The sequence below is a fragment of the Taudactylus pleione genome, unplaced genomic scaffold (assembly GCF_031769625.1).
Source record: "Taudactylus pleione unplaced genomic scaffold, aTauple2 ptg000085l, whole genome shotgun sequence".
Classification (NCBI taxonomy): Eukaryota; Metazoa; Chordata; class Amphibia; order Anura; family Myobatrachidae; genus Taudactylus; species Taudactylus pleione.
This window is the reverse complement of record NW_028284487.1, coordinates 10,237,850-10,260,955: the sequence shown is the minus strand read 5'-3', so window position 1 is coordinate 10,260,955 and position 23,106 is coordinate 10,237,850. Positions and strand designations below refer to the sequence as shown.

General features: G+C 35.8%; 8 non-coding genes across 8 annotated transcripts; all 8 read right to left on the bottom strand.

The window, feature by feature from the left end:
* Positions 1–2,516: 2,516 nt before the first annotated feature.
* Positions 2,517–2,590, bottom strand: TRNAI-AAU (transfer RNA isoleucine (anticodon AAU)). The gene has a single exon. It is a non-coding gene; the product is annotated as a tRNA-Ile (tRNA).
* An 800-nt stretch (positions 2,591–3,390) lies between these two features.
* Positions 3,391–3,464, bottom strand: TRNAI-AAU (transfer RNA isoleucine (anticodon AAU)). Its single transcript has one exon. It is a non-coding gene; the product is annotated as a tRNA-Ile (tRNA).
* Positions 3,465–6,036: 2,572 nt separating this feature from the next.
* Positions 6,037–6,110, bottom strand: TRNAI-AAU (transfer RNA isoleucine (anticodon AAU)). Its single transcript has one exon. It is a non-coding gene; the product is annotated as a tRNA-Ile (tRNA).
* Positions 6,111–9,563: 3,453 nt separating this feature from the next.
* On the bottom strand, positions 9,564–9,637 carry TRNAI-AAU (transfer RNA isoleucine (anticodon AAU)). Its single transcript has one exon. It is a non-coding gene; the product is annotated as a tRNA-Ile (tRNA).
* A 1,691-nt stretch (positions 9,638–11,328) lies between these two features.
* TRNAI-AAU (transfer RNA isoleucine (anticodon AAU)) lies at positions 11,329–11,402 on the bottom strand. The gene has a single exon. It is a non-coding gene; the product is annotated as a tRNA-Ile (tRNA).
* Positions 11,403–15,711: 4,309 nt separating this feature from the next.
* TRNAI-AAU (transfer RNA isoleucine (anticodon AAU)) lies at positions 15,712–15,785 on the bottom strand. The gene has a single exon. It is a non-coding gene; the product is annotated as a tRNA-Ile (tRNA).
* Positions 15,786–20,099: 4,314 nt separating this feature from the next.
* On the bottom strand, positions 20,100–20,173 carry TRNAI-AAU (transfer RNA isoleucine (anticodon AAU)). The gene has a single exon. It is a non-coding gene; the product is annotated as a tRNA-Ile (tRNA).
* A 1,657-nt stretch (positions 20,174–21,830) lies between these two features.
* On the bottom strand, positions 21,831–21,904 carry TRNAI-AAU (transfer RNA isoleucine (anticodon AAU)). The gene has a single exon. It is a non-coding gene; the product is annotated as a tRNA-Ile (tRNA).
* Positions 21,905–23,106: the final 1,202 nt, after the last annotated feature.

Here is a 23,106-nt window from a genome sequence, read left to right as displayed (position 1 = left end):
AGGAAAAAATTCAGTATTTCAAAGATCAGCAATACTGAGTAGAGGAAGACTCTCGAACAATAGGTTCCATGGTGTAATGGTGAGCACTTTGGACTTTGAATCCAGTAATCTGATTTCAAATCTTGGTGGGACCTAACTTTGTTCAATTTCCTTAAAGTTGAATTTTAGGATAGCTTATCTATATTTAAACTTTGTATAAATCCCATCATCTTCAGTGGTTTCTTTACTCCAAACTAATTTTGAAGCTGTTTCAAATCAGTTTTCAACTGGAGAGATGTTTGTCAAACATTTGGAAATAGGAAAAGTTGCAATAAGAATGCAGTGATCCATCACTTGTGCTATGGTTTTAAGATATTCTGGTTTTAAGAATTTTCTTCTTCAGTGTGCACTAATGAGAGTAAAGGTCTGTTCTTCTTCTCTTCTTAAAACTTAGTCCCCCATAGTAGATTCAATCACCAAATAAATGTCCTGATTGATTAATTTGCCTTAGCATTTCTTAGATTTGCCATATTGCTATATTTGAGAAAAAGTTTTCTATGTATGCCATATAGAGAAATGCTGCATAAGCCAAAGGATGACATTTTTGTTTATTCCTAACATGGATTTAAAAATTCTCTGTTTTGTATGTGTCTATGATGTTCTCTAGCAAGTTTCAAGGGCTGCTAACTGTAGCCAATGCATTCATCCCAGACTTCATGCACTTTGCCGCTGGATAAAATCCCTTCTTGGCATTTCTTGTAGGACAACAAGAAAAAGCACATGGCCCGTATGGGGATCGAACAAATGACCTTGGCGTTATTAGCACCACGCTCTAACCAACTGAGCTAACCGGCCAAACATAAAAGCATCAGCAAACTCAAAAATGCCAAATGTACCTAAAACAGGAGAACATTCAGTATTTCAAAGATCAGCAATATTGAGTAGAGGAAGACTCTCGAACAATGGGTTCCATGGTGTAATGGTGAGCACTTTGGACTTTGAATCCAGTAATCTGATTTCAAATCTTGGTGGGACCTAACTTTGTTCAATTTCCTTAAAGTTGAATTTTAGGATAGCTTATCTATATTTAAACTTTGTATAAATCCCATCATCTTCAGTGGTTTCTTTACTCCAAACTAATTTTGAAACTGTTTCAAATCAGTTTTCAACAGGAGAGATGTTTGTCAAACATTTGGAAATAGGAAAAGTTGCAATAAGAATACAGTGATCCATCACTTGTGCTATGGTTTTAAGATATTCTGGTTTTAAGAATTTTCTTCTTCAGAGAGCACTAATGAGAGTAAAGGTCTGTTCTTCTTCTCTTCTTAAAACCTAGTCCCCCATAGTAGATTCAATCACCAAATAAATGTCCTGATTGATTAATTTGCCTTAGCATTTCTTAGATTTGCCATATTGCTATATTTGTGAAAATTTTTTCTATGTATGCCATATAGAGAAATGCTGCATCAGCCAAAGGATGACATTTTTGTTTATTCCTAACATGGATTTAAAAATTCTCTGTTTTGTATGTGTCTATGATGTTCTCTAGCAAGTTTCAAGGGCTGCTAACTGTAGCCAATGCATTCATCCCAGACTTCATGCACTTTGCCGCTGGATAAAATCCCTTCTTGGCATTTCTTGTAGGACAACAAGAAAAAGCACATGGCCCGTATGGGGATCAAACAAATGACCTTGGCGTTATTAGCACCACGCTCTAACCAACTGAGCTAACAGGCCAAACATAAAAGCATCAGCAAACACAAAAATGCCAAATGTACCTAAAACAGGAGAACATTCAGTATTTCAAAGATCAGCAATATTGAGTAGAGGAAGATTCTCTAATAATGGGTTCCATGGTGTAATGGTAAGCACTTTGGACTTTGAATCCAGTAATCTGATTTCAAATCTTGGTGGGACCTAACTTTGTTCAATTTCCTTAAAGTTGAATTTTAGGATAGCTTATCTATATTTAAACTTTGTATAAATCCCATCACCTTCAGTGGTTTCTTTACTCCAAACTAATTTTGAAACTGTTTCAAATCAGTTTTCAACTGGAGAGATGTTTGTCAAACATTTGAAAATAGGAAAAGTTGCAATAAGAATGCAGTGATCCATCACTTGTGCTATGGTTTTAAGATATTCTGGTTTTAAGAATTTTCTTCTTCAGTGTGCACTAATGAGAGTAAAGGTCTGTTCTTCTTCTCTTCTTAAAACTTAGTCCCCCATAGTAGATTCAATCACCAAATAAATGTCCTGATTGATTAATTTGCCTTAGCATTTCTTAGATTTGCCATATTGCTATATTTGAGAAAAAGTTTTCTATGTATGCCATATAGAGAAATGCTGCATCAGCCAAAGGATGACATTTCTGTTTATTCCTAACATGGATTTAAAAATTCTCTGTTTTGTATGTGTCTATGATGTTCTCTAGCAAGCTTCAAGGGCTGCTAACTGTAGCCAATGCATTCATCCCACACTTCATGCACTGGATAAAATCCCTTCTTGGCATTTCTTGTAGGACAACAAGAAAAAGCACATGGCCTGTATGGGGATCGAACCCATGACCTTGGCGTTATTAGCACCACGCTCTAACCAACTGAGCTAACTGGCCAAACATAAACGCATCAGCAAACTCAAAAATGCCAAATGTACCTAAAACAGGAGAACATTCAGTATTTCAAAGATCAGCAATATTGAGTAGAGGAAGACTCTCGAACAATGGGTTCCATGGTGTAATGGTGAGCTCTTTGGACTTTGAATCCAGTAATCTGATTTCAAATCTTGGTGGAACCTAACTTTGTTCAATTTCCTTAAAGTTGAATTTTAGGATAGCTTATCTATATTTAAACTTTGTATAAATCCCATCATCTTCAGTGGTTTCTTTACTCCAAACTAATTTTGAAACTGTTTCAAATCAGTTTTCAACTGGAGAGATGTTTGTCAAACATTTGGAAATAGGAAAAGTTGCAATAAGAATGCAGTGATCCATCACTTGTGCTATGGTTTTAAGATATTCTGGTTTTAAGAATTTTCTTCTTCAGAGAGCACTAATGAGAGTAAAGGTCTGTTCTTCTTCTCTTCTTAAAACTTAGTCCCCCATAGTAGATTCAATCACCAAATAAATGTCCTGATTGATTAATTTGCCTTAGCATTTCTTAGATTTGCCATATTGCTATATTTGAGAAAAAGTTTTCTATGTATGCCATATAGAGAAATGCTGCATAAGCCAAAGGATGACATTTTTGTTTATTCCTAACATGGATTTAAAAATTCTCTGTTTTGTATGTGTCTATGATGTTCTCTAGCAAGTTTCAAGGGCTGCTAACTGTAGCCAATGCATTCATCCCACACTTCATGCACTGGATAAAATCCCTTCTTGGCATTTCTTGTAGGACAACAAGAAAAAGCACATGGACTGTATGGGGATCGAACCCATGACCTTGGCGTTATTAGCACCATGCTCTAACCAACTGAGCTAACCGGCCAAACATAAAAGCATCAGCAAACACAAAAATGCCAAATGTACCTAAAACAGGAAAAAATTCAGTATTTCAAAGATCAGCAATATTGAGTAGAGGAAGACTCTCGAACAATAGGTTCCATGGTGTAATGGTGAGCACTTTGGACTTTGAATCCAGTAATCTGATTTCAAATCTTGGTGGGACCTAACTTTGTTCAATTTCCTTAAAGTTGAATTTTAGGATAGCTTATCTATATTTAAACTTTGTATAAATCCCATCATCTTCAGTGGTTTCTTTACTCCAAACTAATTTTGAAGCTGTTTCAAATCAGTTTTCAACTGGAGAGATGTTTGTCAAACATTTGGAAATAGGAAAAGTTGCAATAAGAATGCAGTGATCCATCACTTGTGCTATGGTTTTAAGATATTCTGGTTTTAAGAATTTTCTTCTTCAGTGTGCACTAATGAGAGTAAAGGTCTGTTCTTCTTCTCTTCTTAAAACTTAGTCCCCCATAGTAGATTCAATCACCAAATAAATGTCCTGATTGATTAATTTGCCTTAGCATTTCTTAGATTTGCCATATTGCTATATTTGAGAAAAAGTTTTCTATGTATGCCATATAGAGAAATGCTGCATAAGCCAAAGGATGACATTTTTGTTTATTCCTAACATGGATTTAAAAATTCTCTGTTTTGTATGTGTCTATGATGTTCTCTAGCAAGTTTCAAGGGCTGCTAACTGTAGCCAATGCATTCATCCCAGACTTCATGCACTTTGCCGCTGGATAAAATCCCTTCTTGGCATTTCTTGTAGGACAACAAGAAAAAGCACATGGCCCGTATGGGGATCGAACAAATGACCTTGGCGTTATTAGCACCACGCTCTAACCAACTGAGCTAACCGGCCAAACATAAAAGCATCAGCAAACTCAAAAATGCCAAATGTACCTAAAACAGGAGAACATTCAGTATTTCAAAGATCAGCAATATTGAGTAGAGGAAGACTCTCGAACAATGGGTTCCATGGTGTAATGGTGAGCACTTTGGACTTTGAATCCAGTAATCTGATTTCAAATCTTGGTGGGACCTAACTTTGTTCAATTTCCTTAAAGTTGAATTTTAGGATAGCTTATCTATATTTAAACTTTGTATAAATCCCATCATCTTCAGTGGTTTCTTTACTCCAAACTAATTTTGAAACTGTTTCAAATCAGTTTTCAACAGGAGAGATGTTTGTCAAACATTTGGAAATAGGAAAAGTTGCAATAAGAATACAGTGATCCATCACTTGTGCTATGGTTTTAAGATATTCTGGTTTTAAGAATTTTCTTCTTCAGAGAGCACTAATGAGAGTAAAGGTCTGTTCTTCTTCTCTTCTTAAAACCTAGTCCCCCATAGTAGATTCAATCACCAAATAAATGTCCTGATTGATTAATTTGCCTTAGCATTTCTTAGATTTGCCATATTGCTATATTTGTGAAAATTTTTTCTATGTATGCCATATAGAGAAATGCTGCATCAGCCAAAGGATGACATTTTTGTTTATTCCTAACATGGATTTAAAAATTCTCTGTTTTGTATGTGTCTATGATGTTCTCTAGCAAGTTTCAAGGGCTGCTAACTGTAGCCAATGCATTCATCCCAGACTTCATGCACTTTGCCGCTGGATAAAATCCCTTCTTGGCATTTCTTGTAGGACAACAAGAAAAAGCACATGGCCCGTATGGGGATCGAACAAATGACCTTGGCGTTATTAGCACCACGCTCTAACCAACTGAGCTAACAGGCCAAACATAAAAGCATCAGCAAACACAAAAATGCCAAATGTACCTAAAACAGGAGAACATTCAGTATTTCAAAGATCAGCAATATTGAGTAGAGGAAGATTCTCTAATAATGGGTTCCATGGTGTAATGGTAAGCACTTTGGACTTTGAATCCAGTAATCTGATTTCAAATCTTGGTGGGACCTAACTTTGTTCAATTACCTTAAAGTTGAATTTTAGGATAGCTTATCTATATTTAAACTTTGTATAGATCCCATCATCTTCAGTGGTTTTTTTACTCCAAACTAATTTTGAAGCTGTTTCAAATCAGTTTTCAACTGGAGAGATGTTTGTCAAACATTTGGAAATAGGAAAAGTTGCAATAAGAATGCAGTGATCCATCACTTGTGCTATGGTTTTAAGATATTCTGGTTTTAAGAATTTTCTTCTTCAGTGTGCACTAATGAGAGTAAAGGTCTGTTCTTCTTCTCTTCTTAAAACTTAGTCCCCCATAGTAGATTCAATCACCAAATAAATGTCCTGATTGATTAATTTGCCTTAGCATTTCTTAGATTTGCCATATTGCTATATTTGAGAAAAAATTTTCTATGTATGCCATATAGAGAAATGCTGCATCAGCCAAAGGATGACATTTTTGTTTATTCCTAACATGGTTTTAAAAATTCTCTGTTTTGTATGTGTCTATGATGTTCTCTAGCAAGTTTCAAGGGCTGCTAACTGTAGCCAATGCATTCATCCCAGACTTCACGCACTTTGCCGCTGGATAAAATCCCTTCTTGGCATTTCTTGTAGGACAACAAGAAAAAGCACATGGCCCGTATGGGGTTCGAACACATGACCTTGGCGTTATTAGCACCACGCTCTAACCAACTGAGCTAACCGGCCAAACATAAAAACATCAGCAAACACAAAAATGCCAAATGTACCTAAAACAGGAGAACATTCAGTATTTCAAAGATCAGCAATATTGAGTAGAGGAAGACTCTCTAATAATGGGTTCCATGGTGTAATGGTGAGCACTTTGGACTTTGAATCCAGTAATCTGATTTCAAATCTTGGTGGGACCTAACTTTGTTCAATTTCCTTAAAGTTTAATTTTAGGATAGCTTATCTATTTTTAAACTTTGTATAAATCCCATCATCTTCAGTGGTTTTTTTACTCCAAACTAATTTTGAAGCTGTTTCAAATCAGTTTTCAACTGGAGAGATGTTTGTCAAACATTTGGAAATAGGAAAAGTTGCAATAAGAATGCAGTGATCCATCACTTGTGCCATGGTTTTAAGATATTCTGGTTTTAAGAATTTTCTTCTTCAGTGTGCACTAATGAGAGTAAAGGTCTGTTCTTCTTCTCTTCTTAAAACTTAGTCCCCCATAGTAGATTCAATCACCAAATAAATGTCCTGATTGATTAATTTGCCTTAGCATTTCTTAGATTTGCCATATTGCTATATTTGAGAAAAAGTTTTCTATGTATGCCATATAGAGAAATGCTGCATAAGCCAAATGATGACATTTTTGTTTATTCCTAAAATGGATTTCTCTGTTTTGTATGTGTCTATGATGTTCTCTAGCAAGTTTCAGGGGCTGCTAAATGTAGCCAATGCCTTGTATTCATCCCAGACATCATGCACTTTGCCGCTGGATAAAATCCCTTCTTGGCATTTCTTGTAGAACAACAAGAAATAGCACATGGCCCATATGGGGATCAAACCCACGACCTTGGCGTTATTAGCACTCTATCCAACTGAGCTAACCGGCCAAACATAAAAGCATCAGCAAACACAAAAATGCCAAATGTACCTAAAACAGGAGAACATTCAGTATTTCAAAGATCAGCGATATTGAGTAGAGGAAGACTCTCTAATAATGGGTTCTATGGTGTAATGGCGAGCACTTTGGACTTTGAATCCAGTAATCTGATTTCAAATCTTGGTGGGACCTAACTTTGTTCAATTTCCTTAAAGTTTAATTATCAAAAGTTTTAGAATAGCTTATCTATATTTAAACTTTGTATAAATCCCATCAACTTCAGTGATTTCTTTACTCCAAACTAATTTTGAAACTGTTTCAAATCAGTTTTCAACTGGAGAGATGTTTGTCAAACATTTGGAAATAAGAAAAGATGCAATAAGAATGCAGTGATCCATCACTTGTGCTATGATTTTTAGATATTCTGGTTTTTAGAATTTGCTTCTTCAGTGTGCACTAATGAGAGTAAAGGTCTGGTCTTCTTCTCTTCTTAAAACTTAGTCCCCTGTAGATTCAATCACCAAATAAATGTCCTGATTGATTAATTTGCCTTTGCATTTCTTAGATTTGCCATATTGCTATTATTGAGAAAAAGTTTTCTATGTATGCCATATAGAGAAATGCTGCATCAGCCAAAGGATGACATTTTTGTTTATTCCTAACATGGATTTAAAAATTCTCTGTTTTGTATGTGTCTATGATGTTCTCTAGCAAGTTTCAAGGGCTGCTAACTGTAGCCAATGCATTCATCCCAGACTTCATGCACTTTGCCGCTGGATAAAATCCCTTTTTGGCATTTCTTGTAGGACAACAAGAAATAGCACATGGCCCGTATGGGGATCAATCCCACGACCTTGGCGTTATTAGCACCACACTCTAACCAACTGAGCTAACCGGCCAAACATAAAAGCATCAGCAAACACAAAAATGCCAAATGTACCTAAAACAGGAGAACATTCAGTATTTCAAAGATCAGCAATATTGAGTAGAGGAAGACTCTCTAATAATGGGTTCCATGGTGTAATGGCGAGCACTTTGGACTTTGAATCCAGTAATCTGATTTCAAATCTTGGTGGGACCTAACTTTGTTCAATTTCCTTAAAGTTTAATTATCAAAAGTTTTAGGATAGCTTATGTATATTTAAACTTTGTATAAATCCCATCAACTTCAGTGGTTTCTTTACTCCAAACGAATTTTGAAACTGTTTCAAATCAGTTTTCAACTGGAGAGATGTTTGTCAAACATTTGGAAATAAGAAAAGATGCAATAAGAATGCAGTGATCCATCACTTGTGCTATGATTTTTAGATATTCTGGTATTTAGAATTTGCTTCTTCAGTGTGCACTAATGAGAGTAAAGGTCTGGTCTTCTTCTCTTCTTAAAACTTAGTCCCCAGTAGATTCAATCACCAAATAAATGTCCTGATTGATTAATTTGCCTTTGCATTTCTTAGATTTGCCATATTGCGATATTTGAGAAAAAGTTTTCTATGTATGCCATATAGAGAAATGCTGCATCAGCCAAAGGATGACATTTTGTTTATTCCTAACATGGAATTCTCTGTTTTGTATGTGTCTTTGATGTTCTCTAGCAAGTTTCAAGGGCTGCGAACTGTAGCCAATGCATTCATCCCAGACTTCATGCACTTCGCAGGTGGATAAAATCCCTTCTTGGCATTTCTTGTAGGACAACAAGAAAAAGCACATGGCCCGTATGGGGATCGAACAAATGACCTTGGCGTTATTAGCACCACGCTCTAACCAACTGAGCTAACAGGCCAAACATAAAAGCATCAGCAAACACAAAAATGCCAAATGTACCTAAAACAGGAGAACATTCAGTATTTCAAAGATCAGCAATATTGAGTAGAGGAAGATTCTCTAATATTGGGTTCCATGGTGTAATGGTAAGCACTTTGGACTTTGAATCCAGTAATCTGATTTCAAATCTTGGTGGGACCTAACTTTGTTCAATTACCTTAAAGTTGAATTTTAGGATAGCTTATCTATATTTAAACTTTGTATAGATCCCATCATCTTCAGTGGTTTTTTAACTCCAAACTAATTTTGAAGCTGTTTCAAATCAGTTTTCAACTGGAGAGATGTTTGTCAAACATTTGGAAATAGGAAAAGTTGCAATAAGAATGCAGTGATCCATCACTTGTGCTATGGTTTTAAGATATTCTGGTTTTAAGAATTTTCTTCTTCAGTGTGCACTAATGAGAGTAAAGGTCTGTTCTTCTTCTCTTCTTAAAACTTAGTCCCCCATAGTAGATTCAATCACCAAATAAATGTCCTGATTGATTAATTTGCCTTAGCATTTCTTAGATTTGCCATATTGCTATATTTGAGAAAAAAATTTCTATGTATGCCATATAGAGAAATGCTGCATCAGCCAAAGGATGACATTTTTGTTTATTCCTAACATGGATTTAAAAATTCTCTGTTTTGTATGTGTCTATGATGTTCTCTAGCAAGTTTCAAGGGCTGCTAACTGTAGCCAATGCATTCATCCCAGATTTCACGCACTTTGCCGCTGGATAAAATCCCTTCTTGGCATTTCTTGTAGGACAACAAGAAAAAGCACATGGCCAGTATGGGGATCGAACACATGACCTTGGCGTTATTAGCACCACGCTCTAACCAACTGAGCTAACCGGCCAAACATAAAAACATCAGCAAACACAAAAATGCCAAATGTACCTAAAACAGGAGAACATTCAGTATTTCAAAGATCAGCAATATTGAGTAGAGGAAGACTCTCTAATAATGGGTTCCATGGTGTAATGGTGAGCACTTTGGACTTTGAATCCAGTAATCTGATTTCAAATCTTGGTGGGACCTAACTTTGTTCAATTTCCTTAAAGTTGAATTTTAGGATAGCTTATCTATATTTAAACTTTGTATAAATCCCATCATCATCAGTGGTTTCTTTACTCCAAACTAATTTTGAAACTGTTTCAATTCAGTTTTCAACTGGAGAGATGTTTGTCAAACATTTGAAAATAGGAAAAGTTGCAATAAGAATGCAGTGATCCATCACTTGTGCTATGGTTTTAAGATATTCTGGTTTTAAGAATTTTCTTCTTCAGTGTGCACTAATGAGAGTAAAGGTCTGTTCTTCTTCTCTTCTTAAAACTTAGTCCCCCATAGTAGATTCAATCACCAAACAAATGTCCTGATTGATTAATTAGCCTTAGCATTTCTTAGATTTGCCATATTGCTATATTTGAGAAAATGTTTTCTATGTATGCCATATAGAGAAATGCTGCATCAGCCAAAGGATGACATTTTTGTTTATTCCTAACATGGATTTAAAAATTCTCTGTTTTGTATGTGTCTATGATGTTCTCTAGCAAGTTTCAAGGGCTGATAACTGTAGCCAATGCATTCATCCCAGACTTCATGCACTTTGCCGCTGGATAAAATCCCTTCTTGGCATTTCTTGTAGGACAACAAGAAAAAGCACATGACGCGTATGGGGATCAAACCCATGACCTAGGCGTTATTAGCACCACGCTCTAACCAACTGAACTAACCGGCCAAACATAAAAGCATCAGCAAACACAAAAATGCCAAATGTACCTAAAACAGGAGAACATTCAGTATTTCAAAGATCAGCAATATTGAGTTAGAGGAAGATTCTCTAATAATGGGTTCCATGGTGTAATGGTAAGCACTTCGGACTTTGAATCCAGTAATCTGATTTCAAATCTTGGTGGGACCTAACTTTGTTCAATTTCCTTAAAGTTTAATTTTAGGATAGCTTATCTATTTTTAAACTTTGTATAAATCCCATCATCTTCAGTGGTTTTTTTACTCCAAACTAATTTTGAAGCTGTTTCAAATCAGTTTTCAACTGGAGAGATGTTTGTCAAACATTTGGAAATAGGAAAAGTTGCAATAAGAATGCAGTGATCCATCACTTGTGCTATGGTTTTAAGATATTCTGGTTTTAAGAATTTTCTTCTTCAGTGTGCACTAATGAGAGTAAAGGTCTGTTCTTCTTCTCTTCTTAAAACTTAGTCCCCCATAGTAGATTCAATCACCAAATAAATGTCCTGATTGATTAATTTGCCTTAGCATTTCTTAGATTTGCCATATTGCTATATTTGAGAAAAAATTTTCTATGTATGCCATATAGAGAAATGCTGCATCAGCCAAAGGATGACATTTTTGTTTATTCCTAACATGGTTTTAAAAATTCTCTGTTTTGTATGTGTCTATGATGTTCTCTAGCAAGTTTCAAGGGCTGCTAACTGTAGCCAATGCATTCATCCCAGACTTCACGCACTTTGCCGCTGGATAAAATCCCTTCTTGGCATTTCTTGTAGGACAACAAGAAAAAGCACATGGCCCATATGGGGTTCGAACACATGACCTTGGCGTTATTAGCACCACGCTCTAACCAACTGAGCTAACCGGCCAAACATAAAAACATCAGCAAACACAAAAATGCCAAATGTACCTAAAACAGGAGAACATTCAGTATTTCAAAGATCAGCAATATTGAGTAGAGGAAGATTCTCTAATAATGGGTTCCATGGTGTAATGGTGAGCACTTTGGACTTTGAATCCAGTAATCTGATTTCAAATCTTGGTGGGACCTAACTTTGTTCAATTTCCTTAAAGTTTAATTTTAGGATAGCTTATCTATTTTTAAACTTTGTATAAATCCCATCATCTTCAGTGGTTTTTTTACTCCAAACTAATTTTGAAGCTGTTTCAAATCAGTTTTCAACTGGAGAGATGTTTGTCAAACATTTGGAAATAGGAAAAGTTGCAATAAGAATGCAGTGATCCATCACTTGTGCCATGGTTTTAAGATATTCTGGTTTTAAGAATTTTCTTCTTCAGTGTGCACTAATGAGAGTAAAGGTCTGTTCTTCTTCTCTTCTTAAAACTTAGTCCCCCATAGTAGATTCAATCACCAAATAAATGTCCTGATTGATTAATTTGCCTTAGCATTTCTTAGATTTGCCATATTGCTATATTTGAGAAAAAGTTTTCTATGTATGCCATATAGAGAAATGCTGCATAAGCCAAATGATGACATTTTTGTTTATTCCTAAAATGGATTTCTCTGTTTTGTATGTGTCTATGATGTTCTCTAGCAAGTTTCAGGGGCTGCTAAATGTAGCCAATGCCTTGTATTCATCCCAGACATCATGCACTTTGCCGCTGGATAAAATCCCTTCTTGGCATTTCTTGTAGAACAACAAGAAATAGCACATGGCCCATATGGGGATCAAACCCACGACCTTGGCGTTATTAGCACTCTATCCAACTGAGCTAACCGGCCAAACATAAAAGCATCAGCAAACACAAAAATGCCAAATGTACCTAAAACAGGAGAACATTCAGTATTTCAAAGATCAGCGATATTGAGTAGAGGAAGACTCTCTAATAATGGGTTCTATGGTGTAATGGCGAGCACTTTGGACTTTGAATCCAGTAATCTGATTTCAAATCTTGGTGGGACCTAACTTTGTTCAATTTCCTTAAAGTTTAATTATCAAAAGTTTTAGAATAGCTTATCTATATTTAAACTTTGTATAAATCCCATCAACTTCAGTGATTTCTTTACTCCAAACTAATTTTGAAACTGTTTCAAATCAGTTTTCAACTGGAGAGATGTTTGTCAAACATTTGGAAATAAGAAAAGATGCAATAAGAATGCAGTGATCCATCACTTGTGCTATGATTTTTAGATATTCTGGTTTTTAGAATTTGCTTCTTCAGTGTGCACTAATGAGAGTAAAGGTCTGGTCTTCTTCTCTTCTTAAAACTTAGTCCCCTGTAGATTCAATCACCAAATAAATGTCCTGATTGATTAATTTGCCTTTGCATTTCTTAGATTTGCCATATTGCTATTATTGAGAAAAAGTTTTCTATGTATGCCATATAGAGAAATGCTGCATCAGCCAAAGGATGACATTTTTGTTTATTCCTAACATGGATTTAAAAATTCTCTGTTTTGTATGTGTCTATGATGTTCTCTAGCAAGTTTCAAGGGCTGCTAACTGCAGCCAATGCATTCATCCCAGACTTCATGCACTTTGCCGCTGGATAAAATCCCTTTTTGGCATTTCTTGTAGGACAACAAGAAATAGCACAAGGCCCGTATGGGTATCAAACCCACGACCTTGGCATTATTAGCACCACGCTCTAACTAACTGAGCTAACCAGCCAAACATAAAAGCATCTGCAAACACAAAAATGCAAAATGTACCTAAAACAAGAGAAGATTCAGTATTTCAAAGATCAGCAATATTGAGAAGAGGAAGACTCTCTAATAATGGGTTCCATGGTGTAATGGTGAGCACTTTGGACTTTGAATCCAGTAATCTGATTTCAAATCTTGGTGGGACCTAACTTTGTTCAATTTCCTTAAAGTTTAATTTTCAAAGTTTTAGGATAGCTTATCTATATTTAAACTTTGTATAAATCCCATCAACTTCAGTGGTTTCTTTTCTCCAAACTAATTTTGAAACTGTTTCAAATCAGTTTTCAACTGGAGAGATGTTTGTCAAACATTTGGAAATAAGAAAAGTTGCAATAAGAATGTAGTGATCCATCACTTGTGCTATGGTTTTTAGATATTCTGGTTTTTAGAATTTGCTTCTTCAGTGTGCACTAATGAGAGTAAAGGTCTGGTCTTCTTCTCTTCTTAAAACTTAGTCCCCAGTAGATTCAATCACCAAATAAATGTCCTGATTGATTAATTTGCCTTTGCATTTCTTAGATTTGCCATATTTGAGAAAAAGTTTTCTATGTATGCCATATAGAGAAATACTGCATAAGCCAAAGGATGACATTTTTGTTTATTCCTAACATGGATTTCTCTGTTTTCTATGGGTCTATGATGTTCTCTAGCAAGTTTCAAGGGCTTGTATTCATCCCAGACTTCATGCACTTTGTCGCTGGATAAAATCCCTTCTTGGCATTTCTTGTAGGACAACAAGAAATAGCACATGGCCCGTATGGGGATCAATCCCACGACCTTGGCGTTATTAGCACCACACTCTAACCAACTGAGCTAACCGGCCAAACATAAAAGCATCAGCAAACACAAAAATGCCAAATGTACCTAAAACAGGAGAACATTCAGTATTTCAAAGATCAGCAATATTGAGTAGAGGAAGACTCTCTAATAATGGGTTCCATGGTGTAATGGCGAGCACTTTGGACTTTGAATCCAGTAATCTGATTTCAAATCTTGGTGGGACCTAACTTTGTTCAATTTCCTTAAAGTTTAATTATCAAAAGTTTTAGGATAGCTTATGTATATTTAAACTTTGTATAAATCCCATCAACTTCAGTGGTTTCTTTACTCCAAACGAATTTTGAAACTGTTTCAAATCAGTTTTCAACTGGAGAGATGTTTGTCAAACATTTGGAAATAAGAAAAGATGCAATAAGAATGCAGTGATCCATCACTTGTGCTATGATTTTTAGATATTCTGGTTTTTAGAATTTGCTTCTTCAGTGTGCACTAATGAGAGTAAAGGTCTGGTCTTCTTCTCTTCTTAAAACTTAGTCCCCAGTAGATTCAATCACCAAATAAATGTCCTGATTGATTAATTTGCCTTTGCATTTCTTAGATTTGCCATATTGCGATATTTGAGAAAAAGTTTTCTATGTATGCCATATAGAGAAATGCTGCATCAGCCAAAGGATGACATTTTTGTTTATTCCTAACATGGAATTCTCTGTTTTGTATGTGTCTTTGATGTTCTCTAGCAAGTTTCAAGGGCTGCGAACTGTAGCCAATGCATTCATCCCAGACTTCATGCACTTCGCAGGTGGATAAAATCCCTTCTTGGCATTTCTTGTAGGACAACAAGAAAAAGCACATGGCCCGTATGGGGATCGAACAAATGACCTTGGCGTTATTAGCACCATGCTCTAACCAACTGAGCTAACAGGCCAAACATAAAAGCATCAGCAAACACAAAAATGCCAAATGTACCTAAAACAGGAGAACATTCAGTATTTCAAAGATCAGCAATATTGAGTAGAGGAAGATTCTCTAATATTGGGTTCCATGGTGTAATGGTAAGCACTTTGGACTTTGAATCCAGTAATCTGATTTCAAATCTTGGTGGGACCTAACTTTGTTCAATTACCTTAAAGTTGAATTTTAGGATAGCTTATCTATATTTAAACTTTGTATAGATCCCATCATCTTCAGTGGTTTTTTAACTCCAAACTAATTTTGAAGCTGTTTCAAATCAGTTTTCAACTGGAGAGATGTTTGTCAAACATTTGGAAATAGGAAAAGTTGCAATAAGAATGCAGTGATCCATCACTTGTGCTATGGTTTTAAGATATTCTGGTTTTAAGAATTTTCTTCTTCAGTGTGCACTAATGAGAGTAAAGGTCTGTTCTTCTCTTCTTAAAACTTAGTCCCCCATAGTAGATTCAATCACCAAATAAATGTCCTGATTGATTAATTTGCCTTAGCATTTCTTAGATTTGCCATATTGCTATATTTGAGAAAAAGTTTTCTATGTATGCCATATAGAGAAATGCTGCATCAGCCAAAGGATGACATTTTTGTTTATTCCTAACATGGATTTAAAAATTCTCTGTTTTGTATGTGTCTATGATGTTCTCTAGCAAGTTTCAAGGGCTGCTAACTGTAGCCAATGCATTCATCCCAGACTTCACGCACTTTGCCGCTGGATAAAATCCCTTCTTGGCATTTCTTGTAGGACAACAAGAAAAAGCACATGGCCCGTATGGGGATCGAACACATGACCTTGGCGTTATTAGCACCACGCTCTAACCAACTGAGCTAACCGGCCAAACATAAAAACATCAGCAAACACAAAAATGCCAAATGTACCTAAAACAGGAGAACATTCAGTATTTCAAAGATCAGCAATATTGAGTAGAGGAAGACTCTCTAATAATGGGTTCCATGGTGTAATGGTGAGCACTTTGGACTTTGAATCCAGTAATCTGATTTCAAATCTTGGTGGGACCTAACTTTGTTCAATTTCCTTAAAGTTGAATTTTAGGATAGCTTATCTATATTTAAACTTTGTATAAATCCCATCATCTTCAGTGGTTTCTTTACTCCAAACTAATTTTGAAACTGTTTCAATTCAGTTTTCAACTGGAGAGATGTTTGTCAAACATTTGAAAATAGGAAAAGTTGCAATAAGAATGCAGTGATCCATCACTTGTGCTATGGTTTTAAGATATTCTGGTTTTAAGAATTTTCTTCTTCAGTGTGCACTAATGAGAGTAAAGGTCTGTTCTTCTTCTCTTCTTAAAACTTAGTCCCCCATAGTAGATTCAATCACCAAACAAATGTCCTGATTGATTAATTAGCCTTAGCATTTCTTAGATTTGCCATATTGCTATATTTGAGAAAATGTTTTCTATGTATGCCATATAGAGAAATGCTGCATCAGCCAAAGGATGACATTTTTGTTTATTCCTAACATGGATTTAAAAATTCTCTGTTTTGTATGTGTCTATGATGTTCTCTAGCAAGTTTCAAGGGCTGATAACTGTAGCCAATGCATTCATCCCAGACTTCATGCACTTTGCCGCTGGATAAAATCCCTTCTTGGCATTTCTTGTAGGACAACAAGAAAAAGCACATGACGCGTATGGGGATCAAACCCATGACCTAGGCGTTATTAGCCCCACGCTCTAACCAACTGAACTAACCGGCCAAACATAAAAGCATCAGCAAACACAAAAATGCCAAATGTACCTAAAACAGGAGAACATTCAGTATTTCAAAGATCAGCAATATTGAGTTAGAGGAAGATTCTCTAATAATGGGTTCCATGGTGTAATGGTAAGCACTTCGGACTTTGAATCCAGTAATCTGATTTCAAATCTTGGTGGGACCTAACTTTGTTCAATTTCCTTAAATTTTAATTTTAGGATAGCTTATCTATTTTTAAACTTTGTATAAATCCCATCATCTTCAGTGGTTTTTTTACTCCAAACTAATTTTGAAGCTGTTTCAAATCAGTTTTCAACTGGAGAGATGTTTGTCAAACATTTGGAAATAGGAAAAGTTGCAATAAGAATGCAGTGATCCATCACTTGTGCTATGGTTTTAAGATATTCTGGTTTTAAGAATTTTCTTCTTCAGTGTGCACTAATGAGAGTAAAGGTCTGTTCTTCTTCTCTTCTTAAAACTTAGTCCCCCATAGTAGATTCAATCACCAAATAAATGTCCTGATTGATTAATTTGCCTTAGCATTTCTTAGATTTGCCATATTGCTATATTTGAGAAAAAGTTTTCTATGTATGCCATATAGAGAAATGCTGCATAAGCCAAAGGATGACATTTTTGTTTATTCCTAAGATGGATTTCTCTGTTTTGTATGTGTCTATGATGTTCTCTAGCAAGTTTCAGGGGCTGCTAAATGTAGCCAATGCCTTGTATTCATCCCAGACATCATGCACTTTGCCGCTGGATAAAATCCCTTCTTGGCATTTCTTGTAGGACAACAAGAAATAGCACATGGCCCGTATGGGGATCAAACCCACGACCTTGGCGTTATTAGCACTCTATCCAACTGAGCTAACCAGCCAAACATAAAAGCATCAGCAAACACAAAAATGCCAAATGTACCTAAAACAGGAGAACATTCAGTATTTCAAAGATCAGCGATATTGAGTAGAGGAAGACTCTCTAATAATGGGTTCTATGGTGTAATGGCGAGCACTTTGGACTTTGAATCCAGTAATCTGATTTCAAATCTTGGTGGGACCTAACTTTGTTCAATTTCCTTAAAGTTTAATTATCAAAAGTTTTAGAATAGCTTATCTATATTTAAACTTTGTATAAATCCCATCAACTTCAGTGATTTCTTTACTCCAAACTAATTTTGAAACTGTTTCAAATCAGTTTTCAACTGGAGAGATGTTTGTCAAACATTTGGAAATAAGAAAAGATGCAATAAGAATGCAGTGATCCATCACTTGTGCTATGATTTTTAGATATTCTGGTTTTTAGAATTTGCTTCTTCAGTGTGCACTAATGAGAGTAAAGGTCTGGTCTTCTTCTCTTCTTAAAACTTAGTCCCCTGTAGATTCAATCACCAAATAAATGTCCTGATTGATTAATTTGCCTTTGCATTTCTTAGATTTGCCATATTGCTATTATTGAGAAAAAGTTTTCTATGTATGCCATATAGAGAAATGCTGCATCAGCCAAAGGATGACATTTTTGTTTATTCCTAACATGGATTTAAAAAATCTCTGTTTTGTATGTGTCTATGATGTTCTCTAGCAAGTTTCAAGGGCTGCTAACTGTAGCCAATGCATTCATCCCAGACTTCATGCACTTTGCCGCTGGATAAAATCCCTTTTTGGCATTTCTTGTAGGACAACAAGAAATAGCACAAGGCCCGTATGGGTATCAAACCCACAACCTTGGCATTATTAGCACCACGCTCTAACTAACTGAGCTAACCAGCCAAACATAAAAGCGTCTGCAAACACAAAAATGCAAAATGTACCTAAAACAAGAGAAGATTCAGTATTTCAAAGATCAGCAATATTGAGAAGAGGAAGACTCTCTAATAATGGGTTCCATGGTGTAATGGTGAGCACTTTGGACTTTGAATCCAGTAATCTGATTTCAAATCTTGGTGGGACCTAACTTTGTTCAATTTCCTTAAAGTTTAATTTTCAAAGTTTTAGGATAGCTTATCTATATTTAAACTTTGTATAAATCCCATCAACTTCAGTGGTTTCTTTTCTCCAAACTAATTTTGAAACTGTTTCAAATCAGTTTTCAACTGGAGAGATGTTTGTCAAACATTTGGAAATAAGAAAAGTTGCAATAAGAATGTAGTGATCCATCACTTGTGCTATGGTTTTTTAGATATTCTGGTTTTTAGAATTTGCTTCTTCAGTGTGCACTAATGAGAGTAAAGGTCTGGTCTTCTTCTCTTCTTAAAACTTAGTCCCCAGTAGATTCAATCACCAAATAAATGTCCTGATTGATTAATTTGCCTTTGCATTTCTTAGATTTGCCATATTTGAGAAAAAGTTTTCTATGTATGCCATATAGAGAAATACTGCATAAGCCAAGCCATAAACATTTTTGTTTATTCCTAACATGGATTTCTCTGTTTTGTATGGGTCTATGATGTTCTCTAGCAAGTTTCAAGGGCTTGTATTCATCCCAGACTTCATGCACTTTGTCGCTGGATAAAATCCCTTCTTCGCATTTCTTGTAGGACAACAAGAAATAGCACATGGCCCGTATGGGGATCAATCCCACGACCTTGGCGTTATTAGCACCACACTCTAACCAACTGAGCTAACCGGCCAAACATAAAAGCATCAGCAAACACAAAAATGCCAAATGTACCTAAAACAGGAGAACATTCAGTATTTCAAAGATCAGCAATATTGAGTAGAGGAAGACTCTCTAATAATGGGTTCCATGGTGTAATGGCGAGCACTTTGGACTTTGAATCCAGTAATCTGATTTCAAATCTTGGTGGGACCTAACTTTGTTCAATTTCCTTAAAGTTTAATTATCAAAAGTTTTAGGATAGCTTATGTATATTTAAACTTTGTATAAATCCCATCAACTTCAGTGGTTTCTTTACTCCAAACGAATTTTGAAACTGTTTCAAATCAGTTTTCAACTGGAGAGATGTTTGTCAAACATTTGGAAATAAGAAAAGATGCAATAAGAATGCAGTGATCCATCACTTGTGCTATGATTTTTAGATATTCTGGTTTTTAGAATTTGCTTCTTCAGTGTGCACTAATGAGAGTAAAGGTCTGGTCTTCTTCTCTTCTTAAAACTTAGTCCCCAGTAGATTCAATCACCAAATAAATGTCCTGATTGATTAATTTGCCTTTGCATTTCTTAGATTTGCCATATTGCTATATTTGAGAAAAAGTTTTCTATGTATGCCATATAGAGAAATGCTGCATCAGCCAAAGGATGACATTTTGTTTATTCCTAACATGGAATTCTCTGTTTTGTATGTGTCTTTGATGTTCTCTAGCAAGTTTCAAGGGCTGCGAACTGTAGCCAATGCATTCATCCCAGACTTCATGCACTTCGCCGCTGGATAAAATCCCTTCTTGGCATTTCTTGTAGGACAACAAGAAATAGCACATGGCCCGTATGGGGATCGAACCCATGACCTTGGCGTTATTAGCACCATGCTCTAACCAACTGAGCTAACCGGCCAAACAAAAAAGCGTCAGCAAACACAAAAATGCCAAATGTACCTAAAACAGGAGAACATTCAGTATTTCAAAGATCAGCAATATTGAGTAGAGGAAGATTCTCTAATAATGGGTTCCATGGTGTAATGGTAAGCACTTTGGACTTTGAATCCAGTAATCTGATTTCAAATCTTGGTGGGACCTAACTTTGTTCAATTTCCTTAAAGTTGAATTTTAGGATAGCTTATCTATATTTAAACTTTGTATAGATCCCATCATCTTCAGTGGTTTTTTAACTCCAAACTAATTTTGAAGCTGTTTCAAATCAGTTTTCAACTGGAGAGATGTTTGTCAAACATTTGGAAATAAGAAAAGTTGCAATAAGAATGTAGTGATCCATCACTTGTGCTATGGTTCTTAGATATTCTGGTTTTTAGAATTTGCTTCTTCAGTGTGCACTAATGAGAGTAAAGGTCTGGTCTTCTTCTCTTCTTAAAACTTAGTCCCCAGTAGATTCAATCACCAAATAAATGTCCTGATTGATTAATTTGCCTTTGCATTTCTTAGATTTGCCATATTTGAGAAAAAGTTTTCTATGTATGCCATATAGAGAAATACTGCATAAGCCAAGCCATAAACATTTTTGTTTATTCCTAACATGGATTTCTCTGTTTTGTATGGGTCTATGATGTTCTCTAGCAAGTTTCAAGGGCTTGTATTCATCCCAGACTTCATGCACTTTGTCGCTGGATAAAATCCCTTCTTCGCATTTCTTGTAGGACAACAAGAAATAGCACATGGCCCGTATGGGGATCAATCCCACGACCTTGGCGTTATTAGCACCACACTCTAACCAACTGAGCTAACCGGCCAAACATAAAAGCATCAGCAAACACAAAAATGCCAAATGTACCTAAAACAGGAGAACATTCAGTATTTCAAAGATCAGCAATATTGAGTAGAGGAAGACTCTCTAATAATGGGTTCCATGGTGTAATGGCGAGCACTTTGGACTTTGAATCCAGTAATCTGATTTCAAATCTTGGTGGGACCTAACTTTGTTCAATTTCCTTAAAGTTTAATTATCAAAAGTTTTAGGATAGCTTATGTATATTTATACTTTGTATAAATCCCATCAACTTCAGTGGTTTCTTTACTCCAAACGAATTTTGAAACTGTTTCAAATCAGTTTCCAACTGGAGAGATGTTTGTCAAACATTTGGAAATAAGAAAAGATGCAATAAGAATGCAGTGATCCATCACTTGTGCTATGATTTTTAGATATTCTGGTTTTTAGAATTTGCTTCTTCAGTGTGCACTAATGAGAGTAAAGGTCTGGTCTTCTTCTCTTCTTAAAACTTAGTCCCCAGTAGATTCAATCACCAAATAAATGTCCTGATTAATTAATTTGCCTTTGCATTTCTTAGATTTGCCATATTGCTATATTTGAGAAAAAGTTTTCTATGTATGCCATATAGAGAAATGCTGCATCAGCCAAAGGATGACATTTTGTTTATTCCTAACATGGAATTCTCTGTTTTGTATGTGTCTTTGATGTTCTCTAGCAAGTTTCAAGGGCTGCGAACTGTAGCCAATGCATTCATCCCAGACTTCATGCACTTCGCCGCTGGATAAAATCCCTTCTTGGCATTTCTTGTAGGACAACAAGAAATAGCACATGGCCCGTATGGGGATCGAACCCATGACCTTGGCGTTATTAGCACCATGCTCTAACCAACTGAGCTAACCGGCCAAACAAAAAAGCGTCAGCAAACACAAAAATGCCAAATGTACCTAAAACAGGAGAACATTCAGTATTTCAAAGATCAGCAATATTGAGTAGAGGAAGATTCTCTAATAATGGGTTCCATGGTGTAATGGTAAGCACTTTGGACTTTGAATCCAGTAATCTGATTTCAAATCTTGGTGGGACCTAACTTTGTTCAATTTCCTTAAAGTTGAATTTTAGGATAGCTTATCTATATTTAAACTTTGTATAGATCCCATCATCTTCAGTGGTTTTTTAACTCCAAACTAATTTTGAAGCTGTTTCAAATCAGTTTTCAACTGGAGAGATGTTTGTCAAACATTTGGAAATAGGAAAAGTTGCAATAAGAATGCAGTGATCCATCACTTGTGCTATGGTTTTAAGATATTCTGGTTTTAAGAATTTTCTTCTTCAGTGTGCACTAATGAGAGTAAAGGTCTGTTCTTCTTCTCTTCTTAAAACTTAGTCCCCCATAGTAGATTCAATCACCAAATAAATGTCCTGATTGATTAATTTGCCTTAGCATTTCTTAGATTTGCCATATTGCTATATTTGAGAAAAAATTTTCTATGTATGCCATATAGAGAAATGCTGCATCAGCCAAAGGATGAGATTTTTGTTTATTCCTAACATGGATTTAAAAATTCTCTGTTTTGTATGTGTCTATGATGTTCTCTAGCAAGTTTCAAGGGCTGCTAACTGTAGCCTATGCATTCATCCCAGACTTCACGCACTTTGCCGCTGGATAAAATCCCTTCTTGGCATTTCTTGTAGGACAACAAGAAAAAGCACATGGCCCGTATGGGGATCGAACACATGACCTTGTCGTTATTAGCACCACGCTCTAACCAACTGAGCTAACCGGCCAAACATAAAAACATCAGCAAACACAAAAATGCCAAATGTACCTAAAACAGGAGAACATTCAGTATTTCAAAGATCAGCAATATTGAGTAGAGGAAGACTCTCTAATAATGGGTTCCATGGTGTAATGGTGAGCACTTTGGACTTTGAATTCAGTAATCTGATTTCAAATCTTGGTGGGACCTAACTTTGTTCAATTTCCTTAAAGTTGAATTTTAGGATAGCTTATCTATATTTAAACTTTGTATAAATCCCATCATCTTCAGTGGTTTCTTTACTCCAAACTAATTTTGAAACTGTTTCAATTCAGTTTTCAACTGGAG